Below are 14,171 nucleotides of genomic sequence, written 5' to 3'. Positions count from 1 at the left end.
AATAAAAAGGATCCACATTGGCAAGGAAGAAGTGAAACTGTTGCATTTGCAGGTGACATGATTTTACATATAGAAAACCCTGAAGAATCCACCAAAAAACTTTTAGAAAAAATAAAGGAATATGGTAAAGTTGCAGGATACAAAATCAACATACAAAAATCAGTTTCATTTGTATACACTAACAATGAAGTAGCAGAAAGAGAAATCAAGAATACAATCCCATTTACAACTGCAACAAAAAGAATAAAATACCTAGGAATAAATTTAACCTAAGAGGTGAAAGACCTCTACATTGAAAACTATAAAACATTGTTGAAAGAAGTTGAACAAGACACAAAGAGATGGAAAGATATTCCATGCTCTTGGACTGGAAGAATTAACATAGTTAAAATGTCTGTACTTCCTAAAACAATCTACAGATTCAATGCAATCCCTATCAAAATTCTAATGACGTTTTTCACAGAAATAGAAGAATCCTAAAATCTATGTGGAACAACAAAAGACCCCAAGTAGCCAAAGCAATTCTGAGAAAAAAGAACAAAGCTAGGGGTATCACACTCCCTGATTTCAAAATATACTACAAACCTAAGGTAATCAAAACAGCATGGTACTGGCACAAAAACAGACACACAGATCAATGGAACAGACTTGAGAGCCCAGAAATAAAACCACACATCTGTGGACTGCACTTTTTGACGAGGGAACCAAGAACATACAATGGAGAAAGGAAAGTCTCTTCAATAAATGGTGTTGGGAAAACGGGACAGCCACATGCAGAAGAATGAAAGTAGACCATTATCTAACACCATATAAAAAAATTAATTCAAAATGGATTAAAGATTTGAATGTAAGACCTGAAACCATAAAAATTCTAGAAGAAAACATAGGCATAATGCTTTTCAGCATCAGTCTTAGCAGCATATTTTCAAGTACTGTGTCTGACCATGCAAGGGAAACAATAGAAAACATAAACAAATGGGACTACATCAAACTAAAAAGCTTCCGCACAACAAAGGAAACCATCAATAAAATGAAAAGATAACCTAACAATTGGGAGAAGATATTTGCAAACCATATATCAGATAAGAGGTTAATATCCAAAATATATAAAGAACTCATACATGTCAGCAACAAAGAAACTAACAACCCAATTGAAAAATGGGCAAAATATCTGAACAGACATTTCTCCAAAGAAGATATACAGGTGGCCAACAGGCACATGAAAAGATGTTCAATATCACTAATTATTAGGGAAATGCAAATAAAAACTACAATGAGATATCACCTCACACCTGTCAGAATGGCTATAATTAATAAGACGACAAATAACAACTGTTGGAGGGGATGGGGAGAAAAGGGAACTCTCATACACTGCTTGTGGGAGTGCAAACTGGTGCAGCCACTATGGAAAACAGTATGAAGTTTCCTCAAAATATTAAGAAAAGAACTACCATACGATCCAGCTATTCCACTGCTGGGTATTTATCCAAGGAATGTGGAAAATGAGTGCATAAAGATACATGCACCCCTATGTTCACTGTGGCATTATTCACAATAGCCAAGACTTGGAAGCAACCTAAGTGCCCATCAAGGGACAAATGGATAAAGATGTGGTGTATATACACAATGGAATACTACTCAGCCATAAAAAAGGATGAAATCTTGCCATTTGTGACAGCATGGATGGACCTTGAGGGTATTATGCTAAGCAAAATAAGTCAGAGGGAGAAAGTCAAATACCGTATGATCTCACTTATAAATAGAAGATAAAAACAACAACAAACAAACACTTAGAGACAGAGATTGGATTGGTGGTTACCAGAGGGTAAGGGAGGAGGGAGGAGGGCAAAAAGGGTGATTAGGCACATGTGTATGGTAATGGATGGTAATTAGTCTTCAGGTGGTGAACATGATGTAATCTACACAGAAATCAAAATATAATGATGTACACCTGAAATTTATACAGTGTTATAAACCAATGTTACCTCAATAAAAAAGTTAAATAAGTAAAATAAAAAAATAAAAATTGGGCAAGGGACTTGAATAGACATTTCTCCACAGAAGATATACAAATGATCAATAAAGCACATGAACAGTTGCTCAATATCACTAATCATTAGGGAAATACAAATCAAAACTATAATGACATACCACCTCATGCCCATTAGAATAGTTACTATAAAAAAAATAAATAGAAAAGAGGGGCTGGCCCGGTGGCGTAGTGGTTAAGATCACTCGCTCCACTTTGGTGGCCAGGGGTTTGCAGGTTCGGATTCCGGGCACAGACCAATGTATGGCTTGTCAAGCCATGCTGTGGCGGTGTCCCGTATAAGGTAGAGGAAATGGGCACAGATGTTAGCCCAAGGCCAATCTTCCTCAGAAAAAAGAGGAGGATTAGCAACAGATGTTAGCTCAGGGCTAATCTTCTTCACACACAAAAAAATAAAAAGAAAATAACAAGTATTGGTGAAGGTGGATGTATGGAAATTGGAACTCTTGTGCATTGTTGGTGGGAATGTAAAATGGTATAGCCACTGTGGAAAACAATGTGGCAATTCCTCAAAAAGTTAAAAATAGAATTACCATACGATCCAGCAATTCTACTTCTGGGTATATACCCAGAATAAAATTGAAAACAGGATCTCAGATAGATATCTGTTCACCCATGTTCATAGCAGCATTATTCACAATAGTAAAACTTGGAAGCAACATAAGTGTACATCAACAGATCAATGGATAAGCAAATGCGGTATATACATTCAATGGAATATTATTCAACCTTAAAAAGGAAGGAAATTCTGACATATGCTACAATGTGGATGAAACTTGAGGACATTATGTTGAGTGAAATAAGCCAGTCACAAAAAAACAAATACTGTGTGATTCCATGCATATGAAGTATTTAAAGTAGTCAAAATCATAGAGATGGAAAGTAGAATGGTGGTGGCCAAGGGCCAGGGGAAGGAGCGGTTGAGGAATTATTATTTAACAGGTATAGAGTTTCAGTTTACAAGATGAAAAGAGTTGTGGAGATGGATGGTGGTGATGGTTGCACAATGTTATGAATGTGTTTAATACCATTGAACTATACACTTAAAAATAGTTAAGATGGTAAATTTTATGTTGTATGTATTTTACCACAATTTAAGAAAAGCAATAGCATCATGAGAACAAAAAAAAAGGTTGCATGAGTAGGGTGTGTATCTGCAGGTGAGGGTGGGAAGAAGAGCTTGAACTGATGACTTGCCAAGATATTATCTGCACAGTGGAGAGATGAACTCATTTATTTGCCTTAGTCAGTCTAGGAAATCCATGTACTATAACTTGGAAAAGATTAGAAATACAGCCCTAGAGGATCTTTTGATCTTTGAGTCATTCTAATGATCTAGCTGAGTTAATAAATTTACAAAAAGTTGTGCTGCCATAGTAACTTTTGATGATGGGTCAGATATGAAGCCCAGACCCTGCCAGAAATCCTGCATATATGGCGTTGCTCCTACACTATTATCTTGTCATCTTTGTGGCTCTAATGGGGCGTTGCTTACACCAGTTTAAGGCCCAGTGGAGTAAGGGGATTCCTATGAGGCAGAGATTGTCAAACTGTGGCTGTGGGCTAAATCTGGTCTACTGTTTGCTTTTGTAAATAAAGTTTTATTGGGACACAGCCACACTCATTTGTTGACATATAATGTATGGCTGCTTTTGCACTATAGTGGCAGAGTTGAGTAGTTGCGACAGAGACCACATGGCCCACAAAGCCTGAGATGTTTACTATCAGGCCCTTTTCAGAAAAAAATTGCCCGCTTCTGTCATAAGGGATTAGGGAGAAGGAAGGGTAAAGTGACAGGTTGGATGCTGATTGTGGGGATCTTGAATGGGGAGGTCAAGGTGTTCAGACTTTATCCTTCACTCAGAGGGAAACTCCCACACTACTATGAAAGTGCTATGATGACAGAGTATGTTTAAGGAGGATTGTACTGTCTTCATTATAAATGTTGAGAAAATAGGGGCTAAAAACAAAAGTCAGGGGGCATAGATAGGAGTTGGCCGCACTTATTCAAACCGAGGCAGTTAGGATCTGGAGCAGACACTGTTGATTATCTACCAGCATTCAATCCCCCATCATCCATGGTGACAAGGCCCTGATTCTGTTCACACATCTTTCCTCATGTGACCCACAGAAAGATGATCTCATCCCTGGCTCCCAGGTAAATCCTTGCTAACAATTGGTTTGAAGGGTGGGCATGTGACCTGGTTCTGGCCAATGAGACATGAAGTGTGGTCTGCTGGGTATGGAACCTGAAACTACCACAGCTGTCTTGCTACAAGCTTGGGTATGGAGTCAACCCTCCAGTAGGAAGGGGCCAAGAGAATTTCAGAGAAGCAGAGACAGAGCCATTCTACCTGTATATTTCTTGTTATATGAGATAACAATCTTCCTTATTGTTTATGCCAATATGAACATCCTGCTATAAAGGCCAAGAGGGGACAGTAACAGGGAATTCGCAAAAGAAGTGATTGGAACAAGAAATTATGTGAAAGGGGGTTAGGTCAGTATTAAAGCTGAGCCATGAGGAAGAGGGAGAAGTAAAAAGATGGTCCCGAAGTTTTAGCTCTGGTGACTGGGAACTTAATAAGCCGTTAATAGAAATGGGGAAACAATGGGCGTGACCCACAGTCTCTGTTTTAGTCAAACTATTACCCTGTAAGTGAGCCAGGGAGTCTAACAGACATCCCAACAGGCGATCTGCTTTGCATATTACGTGCCTTTACTCCAAAAGTGAATCTGAGATAAAGTTTAGTTGATCCTGCAATATTGTAGCTATGAGCCAACATTCTAGCAAGGCACAGTTATATACAATATTCACTTTTTATTATAGATGTTTAAACTAAAATAGAAAGGATGTATTGTTTTATAGTGGTTGTTAGATTGGAATAAAATCACTTCCTTGTAGAATTCTGATACCCATGTTGTTTTAGGGTGAGAGTGGAAAATATTTTTCTAAAATCAAAAGCTACTGAATTTATAGTAGAAAAAAATTCACTGGAGGCTAGATAAATAAGTGTAATTTAATTTCTTTTTTATTTTTAGAAAATATATTTAAATCCTATATTCATCTGCTTTTAAAATAATGCACAAGGAAGACAAAATGTCCAATAAATAAAGTAAATGATAAGAGTATGCTTTTATGCTTATGGAGAGACAAACACATTCAGAGAGAAATAGGTCTTCATGACCTTGGAGTAGGCAAAGTTTGCTTAAATGGGACACAAAAATTACTAGCCATAAAGGAAAAAAATTGGACGATGTAAAATTAAGAAAACCCTATTAAGAGAGGGAATAGACAACCCACAAGGTAGGAGAAGATATTTTCAATTCATATATCTGACAAAGGACTTACATCTAGAATCTGTTAAGATTTCCTACAAAATCAATAAGATAGACAACCTAATAGAAAAATGGACAAAACACTTGAAAAGATACTTCATGAAGTTTATTGCTGAATAGCTGATAAATAAATGAAAAGGAGCTCAACTCCATTAATCATCAGAGCAATGTAAATTAAAATCATAATGTGATAACTCTACAGATCCACCAGAATGCCTAAAATAAAAGAAACAAAATACCAAATATTGGTGAGAATGTGGAACAACTGGAATTCTCATACACTGATGCCAGGAATGCAAATTGGTACATTTTCCAGCAATGCCACACTGTGCCCCAGAAATTCCGTTCTTGTGTATATACCAATGATTCAGCAATTGAACTACCAGGTATATACTGAACAGAAATGAGTTCAAAGATTCATCAAAGACACATACTAGAATACCTATAGTAGGACTAGTTAGATTATCCCCCACTGTCTGGAAAACCAAAAATATATGGGCAAACAAACATCAGACTGCTTCTGGAGTTGTCCAACCCAGGCAGGTATCGGTATACTACACTGTTCCAACAGCGTTAAACATTGAAACCTCTTAACATGACAACCAATTATTCAGGTGTAGTGTAGTATAGTATAGAGTTTAAGAGCATGGGCTCTGAAGCCAAAGTGTGTTTGCATCCTGGGGCCATAGCTTACTAGATGCATGATTTTGGTCAAGTTACCTAAACTTGGTTCCTCCATTTCTTCATCTGTCAAGAGGAGATGCTAATAACAGTACTTTCCTCATAGAGTTTTTAGGAGGACTAAATGAATTAATACTAAAGCGCTCAGAACGTTGCCCGGCACATAGTAAATACTGAAAAAAATCTTAATACTATTCATTAAATCTCTTCCATATATTCTAGTTCTGTGATATGGCACTAGAACAGATGGAACTACAAAAATACCACATTTGGATTAGAATCAATGAGGCACCAAAATACATGAACTAACTCACTAAGTTTTGATAAAACGTAACTCAGGCGGTAGAGAGTGTGCAGATTGAGTTTAAACTGCTTTAATTTTTTTCTGGCGAGTCAGTGGTTTGTGTCTGTATTTCTGATAAATATTGTTATTTTTGTCTTTTGTTGTTTTGGGAGGAGGAGGAGCTGTGCCCACAATTAATGATAGTATGTTCCAATCGTCATGTTTTTAAGGGCAGCATGGATGTCCTGGTCATTTCTGTATTCTCCATAATCCCTGTGGATACAGTAGGTGCTCAATGAATGTTTGTTCAAATAAAGAGGATAAGTTCTCATTTATTGTGTTCTCTTTTCCGTGTAGCTAGAAACCAAGGTGGGTCATTGTTTGTTATGTTTTGTTTTCAGTTTGACTGAAGAGTAGACAGAAATACTTAACTTGAGGTATGAAAAGAGGAATTGATTTCCACTAGAAAGTTGTTTGTTCTGAAATTAGCAAAGAATGAAGCATCTTTCTTTAACAACAAAACAAAGCGTGGTTTATCCAAATAAACATTTACTAAATTGCCCCTAAAAAAGTTATGTTGTCCTACGTAAGTAACTTCTGCTTACAGAAGCTCAACATTTGCTGACATGAGGAACTCAGATGAATCAAAAAGGAATCGATGCCAGAATTTTAAATGTGCAAATTGAAAAAGAAATTCAACACTATGAAAAATTCCAAAATTATTAAGACTATCAACTTGGACCATCAACCTGGCAGAACTTCAATTCACAGTTATTTTAACTTTGAAGATAGAAAAATTAAACACTTGAACTTTAAACACGTCTTTTAATTTTTAAAAATAAATACAAAATTAATTTTAATTAAAAAATAGTTTTTAAGTCTTTCATAACAATAACGGTCTGGCTGGATTTGTAGCTCTTGGACCTCAAAGTTACTTAATAAGCCATTTCTTGGCATGGATAGTATCAACAAACAAATTGATTGCACCAGGCACTGCATTGTAGGTATGCTGCCCCAGTTAGTCCTTACTCCATCTTACCCGTAAGGAAACAGGCTCAGTAGTTCAATTACATACCCAAAGTCATAGAGTTAATAAGACCGGAACTTAGGTCTGACCGACTCCAGGTCTTTAAAGTGTTGGGGCCCAGGGAAGGCCACCCCAAAATATCCCACAATAGCATATTGATTATTCTGAATTAAAGTTACTTGAGAAGCAAAAAGGACATTCTGACCCTCCTGTCTCTGTTCCCCTTGAAAACAGGGAATAAATCTCCCACTTGGAAGGTGCTCTCACTGCATCCTTATCACCAGAGCTAGGGAATTCAGGGCCGAGAGCCTGCATACACAAACCTTGCTAATTTACTACCTCACACCTAAACTTTGCTTAAATTCCTCACTATTTACGTACCCCAAACCTGTTTCTTTGTCCTGTCAATTCTTCACAAATTTACTGTTTCTTTGTGTAAAAGATATATATACTGCCTGCTTTGTTCACTCTCTGAGCATCATTTCTTTATGATCTCCAATATGTACCTATTAAACTGATTTTTTTCTCCTGTTAATCTGCTCTTGTGTCAAATTTATTATTAGTCCAGCCATAAGAACACAAGAAGGAAGAAAGGGGATTTTCCCCCACCCCAACAAAAGCAATCTCCCACTCTTCCCAAATATGTGTACATTTCTCAATACAGCTAGATTTTTTTCTTGTCAGAGGCTGGATGCTTGATCTTAGGGCAGGCTTCCAAAGTTTCCCATGGAGAAGCCAAGATACTGAAAGGGGAAGCCTAGGCTTGGGGGATTTTGATAGTCACAAAGAGCTCCCAAAATGCTGACCAAAAGATTCACCTCGCTGTTATGCAAAAACTTCACTCATGTAAAACTCAGTTCTCAAACTGGATAAATATAAGTTAGGATCATTCTTGCAAGCTTCTAAATATGCAAGCCTATTTCATGCCTATGGCAGCATAAACAGTGGGTTGATTTGACCCATTCATTCGTTTATAATGGTACCATTTATCATCCTGCAGATCCAAACTCATAGCTGCTTAATCAGAGGCCATAAATAAACTGATCAAGCTTCCACATACTAGAGGCTATGCTGGAAGTGAGACAAGTGAAAAATAGGGAAAAATTAAATGAAAGAATAATTCGATTCCATTGGGTTCAAGTCCAGACTCAATTCCAGCAGTGGTTGAATTTAGTTGTTCAAACTTCCTCACCTCTGAATTCTGTATTTGGCCTTATACATTAATGAGAGTTATCATTTCCTTCAAAGTACATGCAAGTCCCTGGAAGGCAAATAATTGAGCTCAGACATTCAAAAATTATAATTTATTTTTTAGGGAAGGTAATATGTTCACTGGATTCAAAAGGTAAGAGGTTATACCAGTAAAATTCTCTCACTAGGAACTCAATATGCCACCCCAAAGGCAACAGTTTTACCACTTTCTTATGCATCTTTTCTGATATGTATTTTTTGCCCATAAAAGCAAATATGCATCTACATTTTTTTCCTTTCAAAAAGTGCAAAATGTTTGGAAGGATACATAGTGTATATAATATACAAATTAAGGGTACATATTATACATACTAAGTACCTAGTATGTAAAGTAAGTGTTCACATACATGCTGTATACATAATTAATATAGTGTACAAAGTATAGCATACTGTGCTCTATTCTATACCTTTCTTTTTCATTTAACAATAAATATATCTTGGAAATCTGTTTCATATCAGTACAGAAAGAGCTTCCTTATTTGTTTATGTGGCTGTCTAATATAGTATTCTATTGTTTTGATGTGCCACCACATTTATTTAACCGGTTCCCTAATGATGGACATTTGGGTTTTTTCCAGTGTTTTGCTATCATAAATAAAGCTGCAGTGAATATCCTTATACATATGTCATTTTGCATGTATGAGAATATAGCTATAGGATATATTTCTATAAAGGGAATTGCTGTGTCATTTATAATTTTGATAGACATTGCCAAATTATCCTTTTCAGAGGTTGTACCAATTTACATTTCCACTAGAAATGTAAAGGATCACAGATTTTCTTCAATCATTAAATTTATCGTTTATGAAAAGAAAAGAAGCTGCTTTCCACACTGCTGTGGTCTGAATGTTTGTCATCCCCTCTACATACGCAAATTCACATATTGAAATCCTAACCCCCCAAAATGATGGTATTAGGATAATGGGGCCTTTGGGAAGTGCTAAGGTCATGAGGGTGGAATTCTCATGAATGAGATTAGTGTTCTTAGGCAAGAGACCTCACAGAGAACCTTGCCCCTGCCACCATGTAAGGACACAGTGAGAAAGTGCCAGCTGTGAATCAGGAAGAGGGTCCTGACCAGAACGCAACCATGCTGGCACCTTGATCTTGGATTTCCCAGTCTCCAGAAATGTGAGAAATAAATTTCTGTTATTTGCGAGCCACCTAGTCTGTGGTACTTTGTAATAGCAGCCGGAATGGACTAAGACACACACCAGCAGAGGTAGCATCTTCTCCATTCACCAGGGTCCAAGTCAAATCTGGCTTCCTTAGTGAAGTCTTCCTAGTGCCTAGAATTTCCTCCATCCTCCACTTCACAGCATTTGCTGTCCTCTCTTTTCATTGTCTTGAGACATTTTCTTAAATTCTCATATTCTCTAGCACTTGAATTATTACTTAATTTTTCATAAATTTTTGTATTGTCTCCTCAGACTGTGTAAGCTCCATGACAGCATGAACCACATTTAATGTTTCTTTAACTCCCCCACAAAGCCCTGTAAATGCCTGGCCTGTAGAAGACGCCCAGTGAATAATTGTGAGCCAGTGAGATGTTCGTAATGGAATTGTGGGTAATGTGAGTGGAATTTCAGGTATTAAAGTGGTACTTTCTGTGTCTCAGCTTCGGCATGCACTGGGGGAGGAAAATCGACCCTCAGGGTACAAAGAGGGAGAGCAGAGGTGGAGGGAAATATATAGAGAAAAATCAGATTAACGTGTTGAGATTTGCCACAGTCCCGCCGCAAAGCTTTCTTCTGGTAAGCCCGTTTACTCCTTATCTTGAGAATTTTCCTTCCCCAGAATGTAGGGACTGGTACACCGTCCTGACTCAGTTTCACCACCATTGTAGTCACCTTGCGGGGTCTCAAGGCATTGAATGTGAGAGTGTGTGATCCTTTGGCTGGTCTCCAGCCTAGAGATGATGCAAATTTAGAGACTGGGTGGATCTTCACTTCCCTTCACCTCCCATTCAACCAGATTGCTGCCGCCTATGTTCTTAGGCTTGTCGTTGCAGTGAGGGTCCCTTCTGCAAGACCTAGGTCTTAATATTTCTGACCTCCCCTCCTTATCTGGGTCATCCCCTGGTTTGTCGCCTGGTCTGAATCTGATGAGGGATTAAATCTCAAGATGGTGAGATTTCACTCCCACATGCCAGACTGTGGCCCATCTCCCCAGCCTGACTCTCCTCGGTGAGACAGGCTTAGCCACTCTCATTTTCTGCAAGAAGAGGTCTCTTAGAGAGGTCACACTGACTGGAAGGAGGAGATTGGAAATCTGTGTTTACAGACAATGTTTCCTCGAATGGAAACGGATATTCTGAACTTCCTGTCCATCCAATTGCATTTTTCTACTATAGAATCTACAATCAGATCATAAATCGGTGAAAAATGGAGGTAAAATATGATAGCTTAACAACAATTAAGAAACTGAGAAGTGTATACGTCAGTCAATGTTTGCCTACTTACTCTCCATTCAAAATTAATATCATAGTCTTATATACACTATTATTATTTTTTTTTGGTGAGGAATATTGGCCCTGAGCTAACACCTGTTGCCAATCCTCCTTTTTTGCTTGAGGAAGATTGGCGCTGAGCTAACATCTGTGCCAATACTCCCCTGCTTTGTGTGTGGGTTGCCACCACAGCACGGCTTGACAAGTGATGTAGGTCTGTGCCAGGGACCCGAACCTGCGAACCCAGGCCGCCGAAGCAGAGTGTGCCAAACTTAACCACTACACTACTGGGTGGCCCCTTATATACGTTATTTTCAAATGGGCATTTTATATTTTTCTGTTGAGAGAAAAGACATAAGTAAATAACCAGCAAAGAATTACATCTTAAAATATAAATAATTCTGGAAATATTTGAATTATAATGGGGTAAGTTGGTTTATTATATTAATTTCCTTGAAACTCTGGGGGCCTGGGGTAGGAAAAAATTATAAAAATGAAATTTGTCTTCACAAATTTGGCCAGGGATATCAATAATGCAAAAGTTAATTTTGAATTCTAACTTTTAAAATAGTAATAATCTGTATGTTTTATAAAATATTTAGATAAAAACTTAATTGGTCCACTTGTGGGAGATAGTTACATGCTTGTAAAACGGACTGGAGTAAAAATTTAATGAAAGCTTATGGTCCATTTTCAGGCTAACTTTCCTCTAACACGGACCCTTCCACTGTCACAAAATTCCAGCCAGAACCATGACCACCAAAGCCAGCTAGGAAGACTGGTCAGTAAGGTAAGATATCCTGATGTCCAGCACCCATTTTTATTGCTTTGATTGCCCAGCGGCTGGCATAAATATTATATCATCACCATCTATGCAAAGATACCAAAACTCTTTCTTTAAAAAGCACCTAGAATCTGACATATATTCTTAGAAATAGTTATCCTCTCTTGAGAGTGTCTGACTCAGAGATGATCAAAAGTCTCTTTAAAGTGAACTTGATGACTAAGTAATTAAGATAAATGACACAGTAAAAGTGCTACACTTTGCTGAATGGTGTGTTGTCATGTTTGTTTTAAAACTGCAAATCTTATGGCCCCACCCTTTACTAGGCCTTAATCCTCAGCTTGGCTTGTTCCAGGTTTATCACTTCCTTTTCGGAATCTGAAGATTGAAATACGTCCAGCTTCATATGCTCTGGCTTGCATATCCATGTTTACTGATGGGAGAAGAGTACTCTCCTAAAGGAAAGCCCCTTCGTTTCCCTATAGTTCTCCGGAGGACCACTCCTTCTCTCCCACTCTCCTCCCTCAGATCTCCAATTTGGCTGACACAATTTTCACTCGTTTCTTGGTGTTGTCCTAAAAGAAGCTATCGAAGGAGAGGGAATGAAAATTTTCAATCCATTCTTTTAAAAAAATAATTCTTTTGATATTTTTCATCACACAGGATTCAAGAGTATGCTGTATAAACAAAGAAGCTATGTAAAAAAGAACTAGGAGGGTGGCTGCAGATATTCCAAGTAAATGTCTCCAGTGGGATGTTAAACTGGGAATGGTTTTATAAAACATGTAGAAAAGAAGAAAATGGACACATTGGTGCACTAACAAAATAAATAAGAATGTTTTATTAAATTAATGCAGGCGTAAACAGTGACAATAAAATGCAGGATTAGATATCATCTCTGCCTATGTCATTTACAATGAAACACAAGACAACGGGATAAAGTGCCTTACAAATCCAATGCCATGAGAAGGTATTAAGATTTAGGAATGCGGTGAATAGACTGTATGTCTTGCTCAGCCAGAATCCTCGCTTGTACTTCACCACAAACAAAGGATATTGTCACACAAACAAGGGCTATTGCACAAATGAACATGTACAAAAAGACAGCAAAAGGAGTTCTGTTGGAGGTTCTGTTTCTTCAGTCTTGACGTGGTAAAGCAAAGGTTTTCATTGTCATTGATCCAGGTGAACGGCCAAGAGAGAGAATACTCTGGGACCTCCTGAGATGGCATCTAAATCTCAAAGCCTTTGGAAAGCAACATCTTAGGAGGCATGTGTAGTGATGAGAGCTGCCAGCTCATGTGCCTTTTCTGGCATAGATGAGGGTCTAGGGTCAAGGTACTCTTCTTGAATTTCCACAAAGAACACATAATTTTGTAAGTGCAATGTCAAAGTCAAGTTTATACTCAAGAGAAAACAGATTTAAAAAAAACAAGTTCCAGACATGATTCTGTCATGGAGTTAGTAATAAGGTTGACCCAGTGTACCCTGGAGGACCCATGGGTCTCACTTTGAGAAACACAAAATAAATCAACTCCAAACTCAGTTATAGAGCAAGTACTCAACAAATGCTGGTTGTCTAAATGTAGATGCAGTAACTTTTTAGCATGTATGAAGTCTTATAAAAGATATGAAGAGGCTATGGAAAAGATGATCTAGAAACAAACAAGACATCTTGGACCTCTGGGAACTTCAAATTTGTTCTGATTGGTACATAAGAAATAATACATTAAATAAAAAAAGCAAAGTGCACAGCAGGCACATAATATGTTACCACTTATGTGAAAAAGAGAAAAAAATAAAAAAATATATACTTTCACATATATTTCCACATACATTCATAACATAGCTGTAGAAGAATACATAAACAAAAAGCAAGAGTGGTTGCTTCTGGAAAGGGAAACTGGATGACTAGGAGGATGGAATGGAGACTTATTAATGTCTCCTATTGGACCTTCTGAATTTTGAATCATGGCAAGGTATGAATTCAAAATTCAATTGCATTTAAATAAAAAAGAAAGAACTGCTAAATAATACCAGACATAATATATATAAGCATCAGATGGTATGGTAACGGCAAATAAATCAAGGGTAAACACAATGATAGAAAAAGAATTCAACAGTTATTTTCCAGTTTTAAGAAATACTGACTTCTCCTCATAAACTAAAATTGCTTTATTATAAAGTGTTTAAGTATTTTCAGCTGTCCAGGAACACACTGACTGGCCACCCAGAATGTCCCCCCCTTTTTGGCAGCATTTCTAGACTTTCCTCCTGCCACCATCACTCTCCTCCAACACCTTATGC

This window comes from Diceros bicornis, chromosome 22 (genome assembly GCF_020826845.1).
Source record: "Diceros bicornis minor isolate mBicDic1 chromosome 22, mDicBic1.mat.cur, whole genome shotgun sequence".
In the NCBI taxonomy this organism is placed as follows: domain Eukaryota; kingdom Metazoa; phylum Chordata; class Mammalia; order Perissodactyla; family Rhinocerotidae; genus Diceros; species Diceros bicornis.
The sequence above is the reverse complement of the archived record's forward strand: the minus strand, read 5'-3'. Positions refer to the sequence as shown.